We start from the raw sequence: 16,220 nt of genomic DNA, 5'->3' as shown, positions 1-16,220 counted from the left end.
AGTTGCATCTGCATGACTTTGATGTGTAGGTACGCTTGTGCCATATCCCTTTTGTAATGACAATTTCAGGAACCAGTGCAATAAAGCCGGCAGTAATATCCCACTTTTTATGGGCTGAATAGCTGCTTCTGGTTCGGTATTGTCTCTTCTTAACACTAACGGCTAATATAAGGTACACCAGAGCAAATGAAATGTATGAGAAAAGAATGAAGGATTAGGTATAAGCAACTATTAAACAGCTCCCAAATTAATGGACAACCATTGATGGAAATGGAAATTTCTCCCTTAACTCGGTAATTCCTAACCTGCCCCAGTCTACCTCACAAAGCTCATCCGTCGTCACCATGGCATACGACCGAGGCTGCCGTATTGCCTGTGAAGAAGCCTATGGGGTACGTGCCGGTGATATTATCATGTCAGGCATTTGTCTGTCTAGCCTGACGTGATTGATGCGAGTTGGTTCGCTTTTTGCCGTTTTGAACAATACGGTGTGCTACACACTACACGGATGCAGCGCCAGTGCGACAAAAGCAGCCTCGGTCGCAAAGCTATCAAAAAGAACTAGGCTGGCCGGCCGGTGGCCACCTGACTGTGCTCGAATTGTAATGATGAATGTACGCCACCGTCGTCCCAATCGCGAGGAGGTTTATTAGAAAGTTCGGAGGGAAACGGCAGTGATGGTACAGACAGACAGACACACGAATAGTGTCGTAAGAGCGGCCAGTAGCTCAAAAGAAATGCAACCGGCAGATTACAATGCAATCGGTGAGGTATGCTGGAGTGATGGCTTTTTGCATTTTTCGGTGATAGAAAGGGCCAACTTTCTATTCCATTTCGTGTTTCATTGTTGGTTAAAAAAAGTTTTCTGATGGCGGCTCCCTTTGCTCAGATGAATAACGCACAGACATCAGAGTTGGAATTCCGTGAATATTGCTGCTGAGCACACGCAGAAGCAAAATAAACCTACTTGTGAACAACAGGGGTCCGAATATACTCACATTTCTTCATTCACGAACAAGCAAAGGATGCACACAGTCGACTATGAATCAGAATCGCAAAGCAACTCTAACCTTTTTGCAGTTTGTTGAAAATAGTTATTTATGCAACATGTTGCAAAATGATGATTTTTTCAGCACGAGTCGTACATTTATTCAATGAGGCTTGTCGAGTTGGATAAATATGGCGAATGCTGAAAAAATCGAGTTTTGCAACGAGTTGCATACAACATATTTTGCTATTGCGAGAAATGCTGTTTGAATGGGATCTTTTAGGTAACATACTTCTACAGAACGAGCTATGAATGAGTATCATGTCTGATCAACTATATTTAACATGTACAGGGGGTGGCCAAAATGTTTGGGATAGGCAACTTTTTTTTCTCTCACAAAAATGTTCAACATGCTGTAACTTTTCATAGAGTGCATCAAAAATTCTCAAATTTTGACTGTTTGTCAACCTATTATATGTATAATATTTGTACTAATTTGAGCTCAATTGGTTAATATTTCGCGAAGCTATAACAGTTCTCGTAAAACACTATTTTTTAGACAACTTATTTTTGAACTGTCATATCTCGGAAACCAGTGAACCGAATTGAATGAAATTTTGAAGGTTTATCAACAATATATAAATGCTTCACAAGTTATTAAAACATAGGTACTTTTTGAACGTTGAAAAAAGTTATCATGGCTTGACACTTTTTGGATCTTTTTCGAAAAAATGTTAATTTTTTACATCAATTTCATTAAATTTTAGTTTTGATATCTAAAGATTTTCTACTTCTGTTCTCAAGATATCTCCAATAAGATATAATAGAGCCTATTTGGATTGAAGAAAGAACACATTTAGTAATTTTTGTGTGGTATTGTAAATTGGAATAAATAAATAAATAAATAAATAAATATTGTAAATTTGACTTATTTTCCTCTATATGGGTGAAAATATCAAACCGATATAACTTCCAATATGGAATACCAAAAGTATCTTGGAAATCCAAGAAAACACCCAAACAAAACTGCTTTTGAGTGAATGCTTTATCGATATCGTTAACAACATTGTGTAAACGAATCACAATAGACTTTCCACTTTGGTAAGCATGTTGGTTCCCCCTAACCATTCATTCCTTGGCACGGTAAGCATAAAGCCGCATAACACCGTGAATTAGAAGTCACCTGTTTAGTGGACTCTTACCACAGGAACAAGCGGTCCGTAGTGTTATTCTTAGCCAATTGAGACAACCGGTACCGACACTACACAGGTATCTAGGGTGATCGGGAAAAGAAGTTAACATTGATGGTCAACTTCCAACGAGCCCGAACTGCCCCAGAGAAATGTTTGCCTGTCTGTCCCCTTTATAGCTGTATGTTTCATAGAAAAAAATATATCTGTTAACTCCAATTAGCAGTTCAGCATTAATTATTTCATGAACTATGTGTAGGCAAACACATTGACAGCTATGCACTGAAACATGAATCGGCCATAGAAAACTTTTCTCCAATACCGGATATGCAATCCAATTATGCAGCGATAATCAACATCGGACAATGATTGCTGCTGCTGCTGTTGCAGCAGCACCAGACCAGAGATGTCTATAACCAATTCGAGCCAGTTTTTTTATCTCCGGGCCGAGGACAAACCCCCGGGCGCACCGGTTACATACTGCAATAGCATAGTCTATTTAACATTCCATATCATTTCTACGTCTGCTATTTCCAAGACCTGGGCGGCATCAGGTATCAGGTATCAGTAGGTCGGCTCCAGAGGCACGTTCTCCTCAATTTGGGAAATTTGCGCCATCGCCATGAATACGAGCCAATTCATCATTTACCTGAGGGAGATGGAAGGGAGGAATAAGGAATGGGATAGGGAAAAGGAAGGTAAGGGAATAGGATCGACATAATCGCATAAGCGTACCACAACGGGATCAAGCGGTGCCCTGAAAAGGGCACAGGAGAAAACGCATAAAGCGTAAAGTAAGCCTATAGCTACTTACCAAAACGGGCTCAGAACAATAGAACGTCCTGAAGATTCAGGCTTCTTAGGTCAGTTTCACTTAATTAAGTGTTTACCGAGTACTCGGAAACGCAGTTGCGTAAAATCTCGATAGTTACATATCAAATGATAAGAAATTCCATAGTCGGATTCTCAGCTAAGACATACAAATGAAGCAGCATGTTGAGGCTTGTCGTGGGCAAAATCATAAATAGGAAAACCACATTAAGTTATCTCAATTGCGTTTCTGCTACGAGATTCCTTAAAAGTGGCGACAAGACTCCCGCATGGGGGCATCCACAAACACTCAATTTCCTTATCGCTGCTTGACGTAATGCCGAGAAGAGATGCCGGTTTTTGAGCTTTTGTTAAAACCAGTTGGAAATCATTGAAGATAAACAGGAAGATCCGCGCGGCTTCCAATATGGAATACCAAAAGTATCTTGGAAATCCAAGAAAACACCCAAACAAAACTGCTTTTGAGTGAATGCTTTATCAATATCGTTAACAACATTGTGTAAACGAATCACAATAGACTTTCCACTTTGGTAAGCATGTTGGTTCCCCCTAACCATTCATTCCTTGGCACGGTAAGCATAAAGCCGCATAATACCGTGAATTAGAAGTCACCTGTTTAGTGGACTCTTACCACAGGAACAGGCGGTCCGTAGTGTTATTCTTAGCCAATTGAGACAACCGGTACCGACACTACACAGTTATCTAGGGTGATCGGGAAAAGAAGTTAACATTGATGGTCAACTTCCAACGAGCCCGAACAGCCCCAGAGAAATGTTTGCCTGTCTGTCCCCTTTATAGCTGTATGTTTCATAGAAAAAAATATATCTGTTAACTCCAATTAGTAGTTCAGCATTAATTATTTCATGAACTATGTGTAGGCAAACACATTGACAGCTATGCACTGAAACATGAATCGGCCATAGAAAACTTTTCTCCAATACCGGGTATGCAATCCAATTATGCAGCGATAATCAACATCGGACAATAATTGCTGCTGCTGCTATTGCAGCAGCACCAGAGCTGTCTATAACCAATTCGAGCCAGTTTTTTTTATCTCCGGGCCGAGGACAAACCCCCGGGCGCACCGGTTACATACTGCAATAGCATAGTCTATTTAACATTCCATATCATTTCTACGTCTGCTATTTCCAAAACCTGGGCGGCATACTGGGCTGCGCTGGGCTGACCGCGTGCGACCAACCAAGCTGAACCGGTTCACTCCTCTCAAAATAACCTCATAGATAAACTTCCACGAGGTATGTGCAGAGGTACCTTATGCTTTATTTTCCCTTATGTACACACTCGGCCAGCGGGCGATGATGGCAGTCACTGGATGGTATGGCATGTCCGTGTTTTCACATCCGTAAACATGAAAGCATTGAATTAGGTACCGTAAACCGTGGTCAAATTGATCTCCGGGTCGAAATTGATCGGACGTTTTTCCGTGAGATTGAGCATACTTTTAGTATCCTGCTGTTGTAATCAAATACTATACGATGTTTGTAAGGAAACTATTTAAAGTATGCTTTATCTAACGAAAAAACGTCTGATCAATTTCGACCCAGAAATTATTTTGACCCCGGTTTACGGTACCGTTAATTGGTGGCACATTTGTATTTGTCAGTGTCGCCTATATCGCCACCAGCGAGAATTACCTTGGTGAGCTGCGCAGTGTACCACAGACAAGATCACGGATGACACCTGGAGGAAGATAGAGGAGCGAAGATACGCCAAAGCCGCGATTGGGCGAGCAAAAACACGAGGAGCCACAGCCGCAGCCAGTCTCGTTATTCATGAAAGAAGTGAAACGTAAAAGTGATTGCCCGTTAGAGACATGTTTGTACTGTTGTTAACCGACCCAACTAATCAGCTATAAATACAGGAGAAGATTGATGCAACTCTCCGACGACAGCAGACTGGATTCCTTACGCTACTGTCACGGATATTGTCACGCTCTGTATCATCTTGGAGCAAATCAATGAATCTCGTGAGTCTCTCTACCTGGTATTCATTGATAACGAAAAAGCTTTCAAACGTCTCAATCACGAAAAATTGAGAGAAAGTCCTGAGACACGAGAGCTCATTGAAGCACAGTATCCCCAGTTTACGGTATCATATCCGCCGATACCCAGACAAACAGTCTCACTCTACTTCGTTGACTGGAGTCGGGCGAGGTCGTCGATGACTAGTGACTGCCGAGTGACGACAGCAGCATATCAGAACTACTAGCATTACCGGGTGGCTTGATTTTAACCCCTTGCCAATACAAATGCCAATGTTTTTTTTTACCAACGGATTCTTTTTCCCTTCCCCGAGCATAAAAAATGTACGTACCGTACATACATAGATGCAGAAAAGTCGGAACATTTCCAAGCTTATAGGCATGATTGCTTCACTCACATACTAGCTCTTGGTAATCTGCTCTCCTCTACGGCATAATGGATATCTGCAGCTTGCAGAAATAGCAGCAGCAGCAGTCCAGTAGTAGAGCTTTGGTATTTCCGTGACCGATGGTATAGCTTACCCTGAAAGGAGAAAAAAAGAGCACAGAATAGAAAAAAGGTGAATCATTTTGAGTCTTTGATGGTCGACTGGTTAAAAATACGTGTGTAGGGTAGTATGGGACACGCTTGTATGGAAAAAATAAATCCTCGCTCCAGTAGACTTTTTAGATCCCATTTAGGTCCCATATGAACTGTACAACATTTCAGCGCAATCGGTGAAACTATAATTTAGCGCAAGCGGTTCAAAGTTTTCATAGGATTTACTATGGGAAAAGTTACACATTCAAACAAAACATCCCAGAGGTCGCCCCTTGGCTCCTTAATTCAAATCGATCAATGTTTCTTGTAGAAAAATCATTTATGAAAATTTCCTTCGAAGACCGCAAAACAATTGGATGCTTGTGGAAAAAGTTATTGATTTATTACCGATTAGTGATCCGACGAACGGCTTTTTGTTTTGTTTTATCAGCAGCACTGTAACTGCTGCCTTGGCTGCTGCTGTTTCTGGGGGTGGTGATGCCACCCGCCACCCCATGCAGCAACGGCAGCAGCAGTGCTGCTGATAAAACAAAACAAAAAGCCGTTCGTTGGATCACTAATAGGAAATAAATCAATAACTTTTTCCACAAGCATCCAATTCTTTTGCGGTCTTCGAAGGAAAGTTTCATAAATGATTTTTCTACAAGAAACATTGATCGATTTGAATTATGGAGAAAAGGGGCGACCTCTGGGAATTTTTATCTGAAAGTGTAACTTTTCCCATAGTAAATCCTATGAAAACTTTGAACCGCTTGCGCTAAATTATAGTTTCACCGATTGCGCTGAAATTTTGCACAGTTCATATGAGACCTAAATGGAATCGAAAAAGTCAACTGGAGCGATAATTTGATGTTTGTCCCATCCCGAGCAGGAGAAAATAGCTGAAGAATTACAAACTTAGGTATGGAAAAACGAATACCTAAAACCTGAATGAGGTATTAAGAAGCCTTGCATAAGAGGTAAAATACCTAAAATAATAACTAATGTGTTTCCTGTGCATAACACGTGAATAATGACTTCAGGTATGGCAATACCTAAATAATAATCGGCGATTTTTCTATACAAATAGTGATTTTTCCATAATTGAATAATACCTCAATCAGTCCTCAAAACCAAAATAATAACTCGTTGAGGTATTCTATCAATACATACAAAATACCAAAATAAGTTATTTTCAATACCTAGACAACCGACCAATACCTTGTTTTGGTATGATACCTGACTTTGGTATGCTCCAGTTATGTGTCAGTTATTCATTCCTGCTCGGGATACTAGTGTAGGGCTCTGAGAGATATAGGAATAAGTCGGCTATCCATGAATGGGAAAATTTATAAGCTGCTCTCACATGTGTGAATTTCAACCGAGTGGAACACGGTGTTTGCAATATAGAGGAGCTTACAGTCTTTGACCAGATGATGTAAAAGATTCGACCTATTAAGTGATCAAAGGACTTCATGCTACGTCGTTAGGCGGTAAGTTAACCTAGGATGAAAATCTTTGAGATACATAAATACTAAGAGGTGTATACTGGCCCCACTCGCATATCAGTCCCATTTCACTTTTCACCGCAATAAAAATTGCGCATTTTTATATCAATGTGTGAAAAATCAATACCAAATCATGAGTGTCCCATATTGAAAGTACTCACATAACAGTTCCATCATGAATTTGTGTATCGTGTAACACTAAATTTAACAATTATTTAGTAAACGTAATATTTTTTATAGTTACGTATTGAAAGGCAAAGCAATCTGTGTAAATTTCGAGATAATCGAAATGTTTTTCTAATTATGGTGAATTTTGCAAAAATAGTTATTGTTACTGTTACAGATTTGAAGGACTGAACTCCATGACAGTTTGGACAACCTAATAACACCCCACAACATAGCGTTTGCGTTAACGTAGTTGCGGTATACCTCGTAGTTTACATACTAACAATTTTCATGTAGCTTGATGCAGCTGGCGATGGACTCAGCGCAGTTGTTGTTTAATTTGATAAAATTCATTTAGAAAAATGTCAATCAACAAAACAAACAACAAATTTATTTATTTATTTATTTAAATGGTTAAACATCAACAGGCTACGTATGAGCCCAAATGATGATACTTAATCCTAAATGTCCTAGTTCTAAAATACATGGTCAAATCTACATAAAACATCAAACACAAAACAAAAAAAAACACGGTTAATCTGGTCTAGAGAAAAACAAACTGAACATTCTGCGAAGAATGGTACGGGTTAGGTTAAAATCGAAAAGTGACGCGACCCTATTGAAAATTCTCTGCAGTCCGTTGACACCTCCAAACATGCTAAAGTTGGACCGATGTATTGGTAACCGTAACATATAGTTGTTCCTAAGAGCTCGTGGCTGAACGTTGAGGTTTATGCGTTCCAAAATGGCCGGGCAATCTATATTCCCCTGCAGGGCATCCGAGATAAGTAGTGCTCTAGCAGTATCTCTGCGAACCGTTAGTGGCTCCAGGTTTATAAGCTGGCATCGGCTTTCGTAGCTTGGTAGTCGGTACGGATCCGACCATGGTAACCGCCGTAGTGCATACCTTAAAAACCGTCGTTGCACAGACTCGATCCTTTGGACAGCATTGTTGTACTGGGGTGCCCAAACAACCGAGCAGTACTCTAATATAGAGCGAGAGAGAGCACAGTAGAGAGATTTTAGGCAGTAGATATCCGTGAACTCTTTGGTAATCCTGAAGATAAATCCAAGTATTCCGGAGGCTTTTCCGATAACGTAGTTGACGTGCTGTTTGAAGTAGAGCTCAGAATCCAGAATAACTCCCAGGTCCTTTATTTGGCTAACACGACCAATTTCAGTACCGTGCAAAACATACTTATGCAGGATCGGACGTTTTTTATGTGAGTATGAAATTACAGAGCACTTAGACGGATTAACATCCATCCGATTTAGAGTACACCAATCAGCAAATGCAATCACCTGACGTTGCAGAGAATCGCAGTCTTCAAGCGAGCGAATTCGAAGGAACATTTTTAGATCGTCCGCATATGACAGTCGAGGCCCTTCGATCACCGAGTTAACATCATTGAAATAAATTAGAAAAATCAACGGTCCCAGGTGGCTGCCTTGTGGGATGCCGGACGTAGCAGCAAACGAACAAGATTGACAGTCGCCTATGACGACAGACAAACAGCGACCGGTGAGATACGATTGAAACCATTGCAAAAGGCTGCCATGTATTCCGAGCCTATCGAGTTTTGCAACAGCGATGCGGTGGTTCAGTTTATCGAAAGCGGCAGTCAAATCGGTGTAAATAGCATCTGTTTGAGCGTGTTCGGACAAAGTCTCGAAGATATAGGAGGTGAAACACAGCAAATTAGTGGTCGTTGAGCGGCCCGGCAAGAATCCATGTTGATCGGTGCTGATGTACGGTTTGCAGTGAGCGAGTAAGTGTCCCATAATTACGATTTCAAACAATTTAGCAATGGCACAAAGCGAGGTAACACCACAAATGCGTTCTATTTACTTATGTTTCTGTTCAGTAATAGGCACTAGGAGAACCGCTCTTCCAGAGTAATCGGAACATTGCAATATGTTTATGCTAAAAACCCTAACGCGGATGCAAATGCCACAAAATCCGCGCGCAGCCATGTAAAATCTACACCGTAGTCACCAAGTCTTGATAAATTTATGATTTCATTCCACTTTTTAGAAAATACATCAACTGATCCATATATTTTGAAATCAGATTAAGACTTAATACATTCATTCGCAGTTCATCGGTCGACGCAGGCAGACGTTCGTTTCTGTTTCTCCGTGCTGTGAGCTCTATTATTGAGTACTAGTGCTATATACAAAGGTTTTTTGTTCGATTGGTGAAAAGATAAGTAGCCCCTTTTGTTTTTTTTTGTTTTGAGGTTGGAACTAACACGCGATCAGAGGTAGGTTTTTTCAATTTGTACTTGCAAAGCCCTCCATCCAAAGATGGATGGAACCGGTGATCCTCCCGATCCACCAGGGGACGCGCTTGATAAGATGGAAGTGGCCCATACTGACAAACTCCCGCATGGAGTGGACAATATGCGCAGCACTCCAGAGGCACCGCGAGTAAGGGTATACCCTGAAAGTGCCAGAGGACCATACACGGTTTTCTTTCGAAAAATCGACAAGCCTCTTAACCTTCTGCTAATTTCAGCCGAATTGCACCAAAGGTTCAAAACGGTTAAAGAAATCAAGCAAGTTGAGCTTCGCAAAATTCGCGTTACAATGTCCGATCGTAACGAAGCAAACGAAGTGGTTATTCTTCCTCGTTTCAGAGGGCTGTACAGAGTTTACATTCCGTCCGCGGAAGTTGAAATTGACGGTGTTGTCTACGACGAAATGATCTCTCCTGAGGAAGTCTTGCAATATGGCCAGGGAAAGTTCATTAATCCTCAGCTTCCGATGCTTCCTGTGTTGGAATGCGAAAGACTCGCTATGCGCGAAGAAGTAGCATCTAATGAAGCCTCTTTTACACCATCGAACGCTATGCGAGTAACTTTTGCAGGTACAGCTTTACCTGATCTACTCTGCATAAACGGAGCTCTGCTCAATGTCCGTCTTTACTCACCGAAGGTCATGTTATGCCGAAAGTGTGGTCGACTTGGCCACACCAGTAAGTATTGCTCTTCGAAACCCCGTTGCGTGCAATGTGGAGATCAGCATGACGTGTCTGCTTGTGAAAAAGCAAACAACACTGTCCAGAAATGCCTTCTTTGTAACGAAATACACGATTCCATCAAAAACTGCCAAAATTATCAAGCGAAGAGGAAGGAACATAAGAAAATTCTACAAAACCGTAGCAAATCGTCGTATGAAGCGTTGGTCCAACAGGTTAGTCCTCGGTTTGAGTCAGAAAATGTTTTCGAACCACTGTGCCATCAGAAAGATGATGAACATGGGGATGGGGAAAGCTCCTTCGGAAGTTTTCGACCGCCGATGAGAAAGAGAAAGAGAGATTTCAAAGGGAAGCCAGATTCTCCAAAAAGCGATATGACTAGGAAAGACAAGCGAACTGAACCACCGAGTACAGCCGGTCATCAGCAAGCACATAGCTCACAGGATCCGTTCCCCCCTCTACCACGCGGATCAGATATTCCAGGGTTCCGAAGAATTGAAACTCAAAACATTGAGCAATTGCCACGTGTTTCTGGACAAAACATTTCAGAATTGATTAAAACCATATGCAAGTTTCTGAACATCGATCAGTTCTGGATAGATATGATCGAAAAGTTAGTCCCTTTATTGACTGCCCTCTGGAACAAATTCTCTCCCTCATCGACGCCCCTTGAAACCCCTGCGCAGAACTAATGGACTCTAGTAGTACTTCCTCAAAATCTTTGAAAATTCTACAGTGGAACGCGCACAGTGTCATCCCGAAGTTAGATCGTCTAAAAGCCCTGTTGTCAAAAAACAACATAGATATATTTTGCATTTGCGAAACTTGGTTGGTTGAGGAAAAATTTTTCAGAGTACCTTTTTATAACATACTACGAAAAGACCGCCAGCAGCCTTATGGCGGAGTCATGATTGGAATACGAAACGGTATTGAATTCAAATCGATCAGCGTTCCTACGTCAGGTAGTGTAGAGTGTGTAGGAGTTTCCGTGAAAGTTAATGATAAATTTGTTGCTATTTTGTCGACATACATTCCTCCGAATGGTCGGTGTACTCTTGCAGATTTGCAGAACAGTCTTTCGCAAATTAAAGAACCATGTTTTTTGTTGGGCGACTTGAATGCACATGGAATTTCATGGGGAAGTCTCAGAGACAATGCAAGAGCTAATATTTTATATGATATAATTGACGAATACCAGATGTCCATATTGAATGACGGGTCACATACCAGAATAGCGTGCCCACCAAATGTGTCAAGTTGCGTTGATATATCCCTATGTTCTAACTCCCTGGCTTTGTATTGCTCTTGGAAGGTGGTGGATGATCCCAATGATAGCGACCATCTGCCAATAATTACAGAATACACTCCAACAATTGCTACGGATACTCTCACAGAAGATTTCATTTTCGACATGACAAAAAATATCGACTGGAATAAATTTAGAGACTTGTTATCAGTAGAATTATCTTCACAGAAAAATCTTGATCCCGTGAAAACCAGATACGAAAACTTTTCCAACGCCCTTATACGATGCCTAATGCAGTCTCAGACTAAACGATTTAAATCGGGGAAAAATAAGATTCGTGATCCTACATTTTGGTGGGACAGAGAATGTTCGCAAAAACTCGAAGAGAAATCCAACGCGTTCAAAATATTCCGTTCCACGGGTTTAAGAGAACATTATTTTGAATACAAGAAAACTGAAGCGGCTTTCACAAGAACGACCAAGAGTAAAAAACGTAACTATTGGAAGAACTTTGTCGAATCTTTAGACAAAGATGTATCACTTTCTACACTCTGGTCAGTTGCCAGAAAGATGAGAAATTGCAAAACCCGTACTGAATCTATGACAGAGTATTCAGAACAATGGATTGATCAGTTTGTGGAAAAAGTTTGCCCACCGTACGTCCCAACAAATGTTAAATATTTTTCTAATAGTCGAGCCGAAATATTCGGGAATCTGGGTACACCGTTGAGTTTATATGAATTTGATATGGCACTATCTTCGTCCAACAATACTGCTCCTGGCTTGGATAAAATCAAAATGGCTGTCCTTAAAAATCTACCGGAAGTTGCAAGAGAAGCTCTACTACAAATTTTTAATGATCTATTAGAACAAAACGTTTGCCCAGATGACTGGAGGCAAATCAAAGTTGTCAGCATACAAAAACCAGGAAAGAATCCATCTTTACCTGAGTCTTACCGCCCGATTTGTTTACTATCGTGTATTCGAAAACTGTTGGAAAGAATGCTGTTGAACCGGCTCGAGCTGTGGGCCGAAAAACAAAACGTTTTCTCGGAAACGCAGTACGGATTTCGTAAAGGAAGAGGAACCAGGGATTGCTTGGCTTTACTTGCATCGAATGCACAATTAAGCATCAACAAAAAACAGGAGTGTGCTTCAGTTTTTCTTGATATTTCTGGGGCATACGATTCCATCGTTGTTAACATTCTAGTTGATAAGATGGATAAACTTGGTTTGCCCACCAAACTAGTTAACTTTTTGAGTAATCTTTTGTCCTTCAAAGTAATGAAATTTTACAACAGAAATTCTTTACAAACAGTCCGCTACAGCTACTTCGGGATTCCGCAGGGATCCTGTTTAAGTCCTTTTCTATATAACATTTACACAAATGACATTGATCGAGTTTTACCCAACGGTTGTGTTTTATATCAATTTGCTGATGACGCGGTGTTAAGTATTTCAGGAAAAGATAGAGCTGTAATCGAGCATTTTATGCAACAATCACTCAACCGTATTGAGGATTGGGCATCCGAAAACGGACTTACTTTTTCCGTGGAGAAAACTAAATCTATACTATTTACAAATAAACGCAACCCGCCTAATCTTGAACTATCTTTGTATGGCGAAAAGATTGAAAACGTAACTGAACATAAATACTTAGGTATTTGGTTCGACTACAAAATGACCTGGAAGGCTCAGATAACATACCTCCAAAAAGTTTGTTCGAAGAGAATTAACTTTTTGAGAACCATAACTGGAACGTGGTGGGGTGCACACCCAAATGACATGCTAATGCTTTATAAAACAACCATACTATCTGTTCTGGAGTACGGATGCTTTACCTTTGGATCCGCGTGTAATACACATCTGCACAAATTGGAGAAAATACAATATCGATGTTTGAGAATAAGCATAGGTTTAATGCACTCTACACATACAAAATCAGTAGAAGTCATAGCTGGAATAGTGTCTCTACAGACCCGATTTTTTGAACTCAATTGCCGATTCTTGATTAAGACCATAGCAGAGAAGCACCCGGTAGTGGATATCTTGGATGATCTTTTTGAAATCAACCCGTCCAGTAGATTATTATCTGCCTACCGTCATTGTATCACGATAGATATAAAAAATCCTCCGCCAACAAGAAATTTCTCTTTTGGTATCGAAACTCACTCTTTTAAACCTGATATAGACGAATCGCTGTTAACAGAGCTTAAAAACGTTCCAACGCATCATCTAAATAGGGTGGCTCAGAATATCTTTCAACATAAAATTGCTATGGAAAATAAACAAAGCATCTTCTACACGGATGGTTCTCGTATAGATGGAACGGCGGGATTTGGGGTATATAATGAGAATATCAGCTATTTTTTCGGCATGCAAGAACCATGCACAGTGTTTTCCGCGGAAATTACTGCCATACTATTCACATTAAAGCTAATCCAGAAACTTCCTCCTGCGAAGTACACTATATGTTCTGATAGCCTTAGTGCCTTAAGAGCACTACAGTTAAATCAGATTCGTGGTAGTACGAACCAAACAGTATTACTAATAAAGGAAGTAATCATATCCTTGATCGCTCAAGGATTTGGAATTAAACTTCTTTGGATACCAGCACACAGCAATATATACGGTAATGATCAAGCGGATAATTTAGCAAAGCTTGGGGCTAGGAGAGGAATGGTATTCCAACATGGAACAGAAATCAGAGAATATACATATTTCATACGGGAACATATCACCGAAGATTGGCAACTTTCGTGGGACAGAAGTGACATGGGACGTTGGTGCTATTCTATTATACCTCGAGTATCTAAAAATCCTTGGTTCAAGAACTTGGAAACAGAAATTGGAAATAGAATGTTTATTAAAACGTTCTCAAGAATAATGTCTAATCACTATGGCTTAAAGAGTCATCTGTATCGTATAAACCTAACTGATTCTAATATGTGTGAGTGTGGAGTTTCATATGAAGATTTTGACCACGTGTTATGGTCATGCGAACGGTACGCTGAAAAAAGAGAAAAACTCAAAAACGATTTACGAAACATGGGAAAAAATGAACACCCGACAATAAGAGACATTTTGGGCTGCAAGGACTTCAAAATGCTACAACTAATCCACGTGTTTATCTCGGAAAATAAGATAAGAATTTGATCAACTAAATTGTAATCTACATTTGCAGAAAATCTGGACAACGCAAATCCCGAAGACAACTGTAGATCCAATCCGGAGAGCCTCATTTATGTTTTAGCTTTAAGAAAAAAAAAATATATAAAAAAAAAAAAAAAAAAAAAAAAGAAAATTAAAAAAATTAAAAAAAAAGATGAAAATTTCAACAAGTCGAATCACGGCTCAGTTATGGTTTTACACCGGGAGAGCCAATAGTTTTAAGTTTGTGTGTATGTTATAGGTGTAATTGTAATTGTTGCTGAATAAAAAAAAAAAAAAAAAGACTTAATACATTGCTTTGAAATATTTCAGAACCTTATAAATGCAATTGGATTTTAAATGTGTAGTTTTTTTTTTTAATTTTAACCACTTAATCTAATCTACAGCTCTATTGTCCTAGGCAATACGTGAGCGATTACAATTGACAGCTGCAGCTATACTTTGTACAGCGCCTGAATATATTCTATTCTACTATATTGAACTGGTTGCTTTAGTGCTGCTTTCACTTTCCTACTTTTGTTGTGTTGCATGTTGTTCCTTTTCCAGTTCGATTGATTATAAATTTCCGTTCATCGATATCCAATTATCCGGGTCCGTTAGAACCATGGGCTCAGAAGAGGGTTAGTGCCAGCCGCTCTGAAAAATTGCAAGTGCTGAGACTGGGAATCAAACCTTTGCCTATCCGTTTATTAAGTGAGCGTGTGACCAACTGCGCCACGGGCCCCGGCAATATTTAGCGAAATCAAACCAATGCTAGTTGAATTTAACGAAAACATCTCCGAAAAAGTTACTTCATATTTTAGTTTTTTTTTTAACCGGCGAGGGTAGTAAAATCAAACTCATATTTTGTTTGCGCCAAATTCAACACAACATTCCGGTTAAAACAAACTAAAATGTGTTTGTATTCAATTCACCGATATTTTTTTCTCTGTGTAGACACAAGCAACGCAGACTGCTCGTTGGCTTGAATAGAAATACACTAGAACTCCAATGGCGCTGTAGTCACCGTTTATATTTAATTTAACTATTTGAATAACTTAAATTATATTAATTGATTATTTTGCTTTTGTTTAAGCAAACACAATTTATTTGGCACTTCTAGTACCGCTACTGACGCTGTAAGGGCGTGGCAAACTAGATGTTAGTCACACGAACAGTCGCAACATTGGACTTCTTTGGCAAGTTATTCTAATGTGGCAAGGTATGCCGAGTGTACGAGAACAAGTCTCGGCCACATAAAAACTATTCGCTCTCTCTTGCAGTTAGTGGGCACAAACACAGGTGTATTGGAGATTGGCATATAAGCCGAAATAGATATGCTTTTGTTAAAAACGGAGTGTTCGTGGTGTGGGCTCGAAGTCAGTGTAGCGTCCAAACTTTTGTTCACGCCATCGGCCGAAACTTCATCAATCGGCTGATCTGGAATTAGCCGAATCACTTTGGACGAGTTTGGACAGGCAACCGTCCGTCACAACAGGAGTTACAAAATTGAAAATCTTTTATCTAAATGTCAAGCACGCTCAAATCAAAGCAATCAGTAGCCACGCTAAAATCGAAACACCCAGTATGTGTGATACATTGAATATATGTATTTAAATACCACAATAAACTTGGCCTTT

The 16,220-nt window shown here is 40.0% G+C and overlaps 2 protein-coding genes across 2 annotated transcripts in view; both read right to left on the bottom strand.

Moving 5' to 3' along the window:
* LOC134291550 (uncharacterized) overlaps positions 1–5,553 on the bottom strand; it is a 238,903-nt gene extending 233,350 nt beyond the window's left edge. Inside the window, exon 1 of the mRNA XM_062859467.1 lies at positions 5,344–5,553. The gene's annotated coding sequence lies outside the window, so the exon portion shown is untranslated. The remainder of the gene's footprint in view (positions 1–5,343) is intronic.
* The window catches only part of LOC134291547 (uncharacterized), a gene marked incomplete at its 5' end in the record, with an annotated part of 384,123 nt that overhangs the window by 283,379 nt on the left and 84,524 nt on the right, over positions 1–16,220 (bottom strand).

This window comes from Aedes albopictus, chromosome 3, assembly GCF_035046485.1.
Source record: "Aedes albopictus strain Foshan chromosome 3, AalbF5, whole genome shotgun sequence".
Lineage (NCBI taxonomy): Eukaryota > Metazoa > Arthropoda > Insecta > Diptera > Culicidae > Aedes > Aedes albopictus.
The sequence above is the reverse complement of the archived record's forward strand: the minus strand, read 5'-3'. Positions and strand labels throughout refer to the sequence as shown.